The sequence below is a fragment of the Scaptodrosophila lebanonensis genome, unplaced genomic scaffold (genome assembly GCF_003285725.1).
Source record: "Scaptodrosophila lebanonensis strain 11010-0011.00,11010-0021.00 unplaced genomic scaffold, SlebRS2 tig00000092-arrow-pilon, whole genome shotgun sequence".
NCBI lineage: Eukaryota > Metazoa > Arthropoda > Insecta > Diptera > Drosophilidae > Scaptodrosophila > Scaptodrosophila lebanonensis.
The window spans coordinates 945,953-956,076 of NW_022060566.1; positions in this window are offsets into that span (position 1 = coordinate 945,953).

Sequence of the window (10,124 nt, forward strand, 5' to 3'; positions counted from 1 at the left end):
CATACACGCAACTGATATGCGAAGGTTTCCAAATCGATATTGTAGTTTATTTACGGTCAGACATGCAAATTATTTGCACACAAATTTGTGCCATCTTACAAAAAAGCAGCTTTATTTGTTTGATTTGAATACAATTTTCGTGTGAAAATTGAAAAGGTGATGTGCAAATTATTTACATGTACAAACACGAATGTATGATTGTATGTATGTCAAACATTCTGTTACTAGACTTTTGCCGAGCAGTGTAATTTGTGCTCTTTATCTTGTGAATCAAAGCGGACAGGCCATCTGCTCTTTATGAGAATATACAAAAAGCTTTAGCCATTTTAATTTTTGGTCTTTCATAAATTAAACTCACGCACACACAAACAAATACATACATACAGACATATCTATCGTTGAGAGCTAGCCGGCTGGCCGGCCGACCGACCGGCCTCCTCTTCATGGCCGCGCCACAGTCCCAGAGGTGTATTTATCATTTTTAACGATTGCATTTAATGCAATGCACACACACATACTTTTTACAATGCCCCACATTGGAATTGAAATTGCAAATATGTATGTATGTACATACATATGTAGTACGTATGTAAAATTTGTGCAATAAAAATGTTTGTAATAAAAATTATGAACAGTACATTGGGCCTTTGAACGAATGTTGAATGTGCCAGTCATTGTGCAATGGGGCGTGAAAGTGAAATCTTTTTTTTATAAAGCCCCACAAATTTCATCGTCTATATGTATAGTATGTGTAGTATGTACATATGTATGTATGTATGTGTTTGTCATCGATAAGCAATCAATGCGGCCGACAGCTGTTCGAGAACAATATCCACTTCATTCATATACATGATGTTAATAAAAAGCCAAACAAAAGGTTAACACACATACATACAGACATACATATGTACATACTATACATACTATACACATACTTACATACTCGTGTATGTGTGCACATAAACATAAATATAAATAAGGTGGGCGGAGATCAAATCAGCATAAGGCATACAGCATGAAAACAAATTAACAATCAAAAGAATAAAGGCAAACAAATAAATGGCAAGGACGAGAACGTGTAGGAGTGGGAGTGGGAGTGGGAGTAGGAGCAGGATTTCCAGCGCTCTCTTGTAGCTGGAGTGACCGCCAAAAGGCAGAAGGCGGCGCATTACAATTACTGGCCACGAATGCGGACACTCGGAAACAACGAAGACATCAATGACGACAACAATGACGGCGACTCCATAAAAGTGTAATTAAGCTCGCCTGGTCCAGGGCCAGGAGTACGACAAGATGGCCGAAGTATCAAGGAGCAAAGGACAGGGAGCAGGGGGCAGGTGCATTGGACGCATTTGACACGTGTTGCTAATGTGCTGAATGGCGCCGATGGTGGCAACACCGACTGACTGCAACTGTAAACAGCATACCCAAGGCAAGAGCTCTATTTGATTGTCCTGGCCCAGAACACTCTCTCCCACACACACACACACACACACACACACACACACACAATAGCACAACGGTACAGTCGCACAAAGAGCAATGAAGATAAAGATGTGGGCCCTGACATTTGTCAACACATTTGCGGCAAATTGAATTGTTGGACGGGAGCGAGCGTGCGCTTGGGCCTGTGATTGATGGCTCACTTTAAAGCTGCACACACACACAAAAGAACACACCTACTACTACACACACACACACCACATAGTAGGTAGGTCCCTTCAGTACGGGTAGCTAGCGATATCTGTGGTTTCCCGGTAACTACCTTCTGGCCGATAAATGGTCTTTTCTTGGCAATAATGCCAGATAAGTTTTTTTTTTGCTATCGTTTAAAAACTTGATAGTTCGGACATCCATTTCATTGTAGAGTCTGGCTTCTGAACTTATGTTGTCTCCTTCTTTAAAGTGTTTAGTACACACTACATAGTAGGTAGGTCCCTTCAGTACTGGTAGCTAGCGATATCTGTGGTTTCCCGGTAACTACCTTCTGGCCGATAAATTGGCGATAATGCCAGCATCTCATTTATGGGGAGAGAGAGAAGATTTTTTTGCCTATCGTTTAAAAACTCGATAGTTCGGACATCCATTTCATTGTAGAGTCAGGTATCTGAACTTATGTTGTCTCCTTCTTTGAAGTGTTTAATAAGTAAAACCAAACAACTACATATAAATACAGATATGACAACAAAATATGTTTATAACCAATTTCATTTCAACAGCATTTTAGTTCTGTTCGGATTCTAGGAGGCGAGTCTGCCCTTTCTTTTATTCAAGAGAAATGCATTTGCTTTTCCGATTACATACCTCCAAGTAATTTACATTTCAGCTGTTCTCGATTTCAACACCACAGATATAATTGAAAATCTACGTTTTTGTTCACCAATTATTGGCATCAACAATTTCATCCATCATTTAGCTATTTTCTCAAATGAATTGTTTATAAATAATCGCCCGTTTAAATGCAAGCGTGAAATATTTTAAATATTTGTGTGCAAATTTTTAATTTTATGTATTTATTATTTTTTTTTTTTTTGACGAACAGTACGCGGATATGCTGTTGGTGATGATTGTGTATAATTTATTTTCTTATTTATATCGCTCTCGTAATCTTACTAGCGGGAATAATCCCGCACCTCCCATTGGGTAAACAGAGCGAGGTAAATAGTGACTAACTACCTTAAGGCCTACCCTATTTAAACGGTTGAACTGTAGGGCAGTTGTAATAAAATTGAAGCCTACAAATTGGACCAAGTAGCCGTTTTAGCGTCAACAAAAGCAATTTTGTTATATTTTTTAACACATCAGCAGACAAAGAGAGTCAGCGGGCAATCCGAAAGTGTGACTGACATGCAATATATAGCAATAAACTCGTATGTATATAAACAGCTACAGTAGATACTCAGAAGTTGGCGACTCAAATAGATTTTGTGCAAATTCTAAGCATCTCTACAGTTTTCAACATTGTAGAAGGTTGGTTTACACTCTTAGCGCTAGTTTTACACTCGGCGATTTTATTTTGCTATGCTGGCATCATATTCATTGCAGGATTTTATACCCTGTACCCGTAAGGTAAAAAGATTTGTGCAAAGTATATAACATGCAGAAGGAAGCATCTCCGACCCCATAAAGTATTCTGAATCAGCATGACTAGAGAAATCGATCCAGACATGTCCGTCCGTCCGTCTGAATGAACGCAAGGATCTCAGAAACTACAAAAGCTGGAACAACCAATGTTGGTATCCAGATTCTCCTAGGTCCGAGAAGGGACGAGTTTATTTTATTTATTTGATTTTCCCTCCCCTCTTCCCGCTACAGAATTTCGCCAATACTGTCCACATTTTCACTGTCGGGCTTGCTCGACTATAGCGTTCTCTCTTGTTTCCTATACTACAAGTTAATAAACATTTCCTTATTTAGTTTATTTGTTAATTCTCAATTATTTGAAGCTTAAAACTAAAACAAATGTCCAAATATTGCCAGCACACAATCAATTTGATAAAAAATCTCTGAAAAACACACACACACACACATGACACACATCAAGCCCAGCATATACTCACTATTCGATCGAAACGGACTCGGAGTGTCTGCATACCAAGTTTGGTTTCTGTACGCTCAGGCGTTTCCGAAATCCAGGCGTTCATCCAGACAGACGGACGGACATGTCTAGATCGATTTCTCTCGTCATGCTGATGCAGAATATATATACTGATACATACTTTGCACAAACCTAATATACCCTTTTTACCCTACGGGTACAAGGTATACAAAATAATTTCTAATGAACAAACAGACTCCCTGAAGAAGACACGAAGTGTGCTGAAATGCTTTAAAGAAAATACGTTAAGGGTTCAATATTAATTACTCAAAGGGTACTAGAACGGCGTCAATAACTCGCAGATAACCTAATTGGAATAAATCAATAAAAATTGAATCTATATCTGGTTGGAAGATGATTATGTTATAAATTTGAACACAATGTACTATATAAATAAATAGCATAATAGTAACTGAAATCATCTCCGACTCGAAAGGGGAATGTTATTTGTCATCTTAGCTCTTTAATACTATCACTTTTTATTAAATGCCAAAAATAAAATCAACTTAAATGAAAAAAGTTAATAAAAATTAAAAATAAAATTATACTAAAGAATGTAACGCACGATAAGAGATGATTTATTAAAGAATCCATCAAGCTACTATTCTCCAATCCAATGACGTGTCTAATCAGAAACTCGTGAGCAAATTACCTAAAATAGCATCTGATACAATTAATAGGGGGTTTTTTCTATAATGGGAACGTGGAATCATAGACAGTTGCGTAAAGGCAACAATAATCGTGACGGAATTAAAATATTCAGGGAATTCAACAACCCTTGAAAAATTGATAAAAGCAGGTTCCACTGCGCCTGAAATCCAATTGAGTGCCGGTTCAATACTCTAGATACAATTGCCAAAAAATAATAAAAGAGCAATTGGTGCTCGCTTTTTTTCCAGTTCACTCATTGCTGAGCATTTTTCCAATTGCTTGTTAAAGACCGCCCGTGGATATGGCCAATTGCCGATTTTTCGGTTACCGCCGACTACTGACTGCCGACTGCCAACCATCGATTGCCCGTTGCCGTGCAAATGCTCCGACAAATGCTTCAGTCAATGGGGCGCTTTTGTTTATGTCCATTTAAAATGATTAGAAGAAATTAAAAACAGAGCGTACAAAAATAGACCGGCACTTGGCAGAGCTATCAACAGAAACCAAAATGAAATCACAAAAGTATTTGTACTCGTAATGAGTGAAAAGATCTTCTAGAGTGCGGGTACAGCTGTACTTCAAATAAGGCAAATATACAAGTATGAATACCAATTCCAAAATATTCAATCAAAAGTTGAAGGGTCTATATAAATATTTTCTGCCTCAACAACTTAAGGGGTTGGCGAAGCTCATGAGCTTACATAATATTTGAGAACATTTGTGAAAAAACTTTGATTTTTGTTCCAGATCGGACTACAAAGTTACTAAAACAGTATAAGAAATCTATATTATATAACGAATTTGTAGTACTATTTTTAAGTATAGTACTTAATACCGATAATAATGATAATAATGATGTCTCCCAGCTTTGTGTTCTTTGTCTGCCTGGGCTCTGTCGCATTAGGCTCTGAATAAAGTTTTCATTCTTTTCGAAATTAAATCAAAGACTTCTTACATATTCGTACATCAGCATAATGAGTTCATATAAGAAGTCTGCCCCCCTGTTTGTTTGTTTGTTTGTTTGAGTGGAGCTGGATTTTAGAAAATATGCACATCAGTCAACTTTTAATGCGGGTTCGTTTAAGCTGGAAAATGTGAAAGTCCCCCCTCCTCCCCCCCCCCCTCTCCACAATTGTCAATATTTGTCGATCGACTTTAACTTTTACTTTCAAATTATTTTGGTACTTTTAAGTCCCTCTATAGCTAAAGCCCCATTAAACAACATACATAAGCATAAAGACTTGAAAAGATTAAAAAAGAATTTAGAAGAGAAATTTAGAAAAAAGCAACAACAACAGGCAGGCAGAGATGAGAAAAGAGCAGCAGTTTAGTTTATATTTTGCAAACCAAATTAAATTGCTTAAACAAAAATAAATACAATTAAAGACAACGCAGAAATTCCAAAAGTTTTATTCACTGCTGTTCACCGTTTTTGAAATCGCAAAGTTTTCTGTTTGTGAAAAAGAGACCAAAAAAATATTTATACGTCCGTTTTTCGGAATTTTTATATTCTAAAACAAATGCTAGTTCAATTTCAAAAGTTTCAACCAAGAAAGTTGTAAACAAAAGGTCGAGTTGATGATAAACATGCAAGTAGGGCATGGCACGGCGAAACTGTACGTATTGGTGGAGGGGGTGGTCGGATGGTCCGATGGTGGGTGAAAGTTGATTTTCTGGGTTTCATACACTGAGAAAAACGTGATAGCAAAATCAATTTCATTTTCCATTCATTGTGATGCCAAGAAAACAATCATTTGCAGCTAAAAAATAACTAGAAAGGAAACGTCCAAAGGCATTTCAAAAACGGACAAGAATCGGACAATGGACCGTAAGAACTCTAAAAGGAACCATCCAGGTTAGCACAATTTGAAGGAGAAATGGACCTGGCGACGGACCGCTCTTCAGGAATTATCCCATAAGAACACCACATGGGACACAGCTACACAAAAAAACTAAAATCTTAAGTGTTTCGTCTGAGACTAGTATGTGTCTTGTGGTCCGTTTATATAAATACAGATCTGTTACCCTCTTTGAAACCGACCAAAAAAATTATCAAAATCACGAGCAATGTTTGAATTATTGAATTAAAGAAGCAAAAGCATAACACCAGCCTCAAATCACAACCCAAATAACTTAATCATGAGCTGATCGTGTTTGGAAACGTCTGTTACTTAAACAAAGGAAATTAAATAAAAACAATTAATTCCTACATCAGAAAAGTTTTTATATGAAATGAAAAAAAGGTATTACGATTATTAGCAGCGCTATATAATTTTCTTATGTTCAGAATAAAATATATAAATTATTATCTGCTTGAGGCTATTTTCATACATGGTATGTACTTTTTCTTGCAGTGTATACATGAATATGTGTTCATATCGTGCAAATGATGCAGAATAAACCAAATACCCCACGCACCCAGCAAAAACAGACAAAACTGATGAACTTATTTTTATAAACACCAGCATAAACATCAAACAAAGCCAAATTGTTCGGCTGTCCAATTTAAATGTTGTAAAAATAAAGCAGTCTATTTAACTATGCCGCACACTCATTGGTGTATTATTATTACAGACATGCTATATACTTGTATCTTGTAGTTTCAATGCAGAGCCCTATTCAGTCGGCTTTTGAGCAAGGCGAAAGATATATGCCCAAATCTACTATCTTCTTGGTTTTATATTTACTGACCATGTTATACTCGTTATCTATCGTTCTATATAGTATTTAGCAAAAATACCTTTGCACTATTTGTCAAGGAAAATTCTATATTGTTTGCAGTCAATACTTTAGTTTGTCTTCCCGCCAAAATGTGTGATATGCTCCAAAATTGTCCAGAAGAAATAAAGCCTTCAAAAATCTACTACTTCTAAAACATTACAATTTTACAAATGCCACGTTTTTATACCCTGTACCCGTAGGGTAAAAAGGGTATGTTAGGTTTGTGCAAAGTATGTAACATGCAGAAGGAAGCATCTCCGACCCCATAAAGTATATATATTCTGAATCAGCATGACTAGAGAAATCGATCAAGACATGTCCGTCCGTCCGTCTGGATGAACGCAAGGATCTCAGAAACTATAAAAGCTAGAATAACCAAAGTCGTCATCCAGATTCTCCTAGGTCCGAGAAAGGACGAGTTAATTCTAGCAAGCTGTACATTTCAGTTAAAGTAAACTGTTTAAACAGATTTTTTTAAATGATTCGAAAAAAATAAAATAAAAATAACTTCTCAACCAAATCAATGATAATGAATAATCCAAAGTAAATAAAAAAAATAAAACTGTCCTGTGACAGTGCTTGGTGGAATTAAAGTCCATAGCACAACAAAACTATAAATTGTGAATGAAAAACATCAGCGAAGATGAAAAGCCAACTCCTTTGAAAAGCCGCTTTGTTCTAGTTATATATTTATAAAATAAATTAAGAAAAATTTAAAAATAAAAAATTTGAAAAGTTGAAAAATAAAATATATATGTATGAGTCTTGGTGCGATGTGCTCGCCAACGCGAGCCACACACGACTGAAAATGTTATGATTAGGCATCAGCGAAATAACTTTTCTAAGATCCCGAAAAGCCTACTTGTTCGCCCAACACTATAGAAGTACGGGATTATTTTTCCAACACTTAGAACTCGCTGGCACTAAATACAACCCAATTATTCATTTACATACGCTATATGTGTCGCATTATATGAATTAAAATTGAAAACAATAAGAAATGCATTATTGAACGGAATTGCATTCAAATGCGGTGAACAAATAACCAAGTGTGGCATTTTCGGTTAGTGCGAACAGGAAAAGAAAGTGCTGTCAATCTGCGGGTTCTAAGTGTTGGAAAAGTAATCCCGTACTTATTTAGTGTTGGGCAAACAAGAAGGCTTCTGGGCATCTCAGAAAAGTAATTTCGCTGATGCCTAATCATAAAACTTTCAGTCGTGCGTGGCTCGCGTTGGCGAGCACATCGCACCAAGACTAATATATATTTTATTTTTCGACTTTTCAATTTTTTTTTTTTGTTTTATAAATATGTAACTAGAATAAAGCGGTTTTTTGAAGTGATTGGCTTTGTATTTTCGCTCAACTAAAGTTGATGTTTTTTATTCACAATCTATAGTTTTGTTGTGCTATGGACTTTAATTCCACCAAGCACTGTCACTTTGGATAATACATTATCATTGATTTGGTTGAGAAGTTATTTTTATTTTATTTTTTTCGAATCATTTTTTAAAAATCTTTTTAAACAGTTTACTTTAAAAATGCTCGATATATATATAACTAGAACAAAGCGGTTTTTCAAAGGAGTTGGCTTTTCATCTTCGCTGATGTTTTTCATTCACAATTTATAGTTTTGTTGTGCTATGGACTTTAATTCCACCAAGCACTGTCACAGGACAGTTTTATTATTTTTATTTACTTTGGATTATTCATTATCATTGATTTGGTTGAGAAGGTTTTCTTATTTTATTTTTTTCAAATCATTTGTATATTTGTAGGTTTGTGCAAAGTATGTACTATCAGATTCTCCTTGGTCCGAGAAAGGACGAGTTTATTTTATTTTTTAGAATTTTCGCTCCTTCCCCCGATACAGAATTTCGTCAATACTGTCCACATTTCCAAAGTTACATAAGCCAAAAACTCGATTTTTATGTATAATTACTACTTTTGTTTGAAGTTTCATTAAAATCGCTTAATTTGAAGAAAAGTTATAAACCAACCTATTCTAAACAAGAGAGAACGCTACAGTCGAGCAAGCCCGACAGTGTAATACCCTGTACCCAGGTAAACTTCCGTCACTGAGTTATATGCGCCCATAGCAGCAGCAAAAAGAGGAAGAAGAAGAGCAAACTTGTTGCTGCAGTTTGGTGAGGTTGTACTGGCGAGAATTTGTTTCGCTAATAACTTTTCTTAGAATTGACAGAATTGAATAAAATTTTAAACAACAGTAGACAATTATATATATATTATGTGTGCAAAGTTTGGTTTAGGTAGCATTTGAAATGTGGACGCTATTGACGAAATTCTGTAGCGGGGGAAGGGGGGGAAAATTCAAAAAAATAAAATAAACTCGTCCTTTCTCGGACCTAGGAGAATCTGGATGCCAACTTTGGTTATTCTAGCTTTTATAGTTTCTGAGATCCTCGCGTTAATCCAGACGGACAGACGGACAGACGGACGGACGGACGGACATGTCTAGATCGATTTCTCTCGTCATGCTGATTCAGAATATATATACTTTATGGGGTCGGAGATGCTTCCTTCTGCATGTTACATACTTTGCACAAACCTAATATACCCTTTTTACCCTACGGGTACAGGGTATAAAAATGCAGCATCAAGTTCGCATATGTGTATAACTCAGTGACGGAAGTTTGTCTGGGTACAGGGTATTTCACTGTCGGGCTTGCTCGACTGTAGCGTTATCTCTTGTTTATTTTATTTATTTTTTTAATTTTATTTATTTATTTATGTCAACAAACATTGACTGTCGACATAGGAAATACATATACAAGTATAAAAATAAAAAAACATCTTATAAGCTAGAAAAGCCTAGGAAGGAGAAATCTAATCAAATTACAATAATATCTAAAAACGCCTCCGACCCAATGGGGGAATATTATTTGCCCTTCGGATAGCTGAAATAAGGTGCCTTATCTCCGTCTAAAGCCATAAGACAGCGAAGAATTGAAATGGTTGACAGTATTGGGAGGGAAAGGGAAACGTCTTCTAAGCGTAATAATGAATTGTATTCATGGACTCATATTAACGAAGAGAAAAGGATAAACACTTCACGCATCCTCAAGATGAATTACAAAGAAGCGTCTGTCTTCCGAAACAAAGCGCCTATTAAACTCTGTTTATAGCTCTACAAATA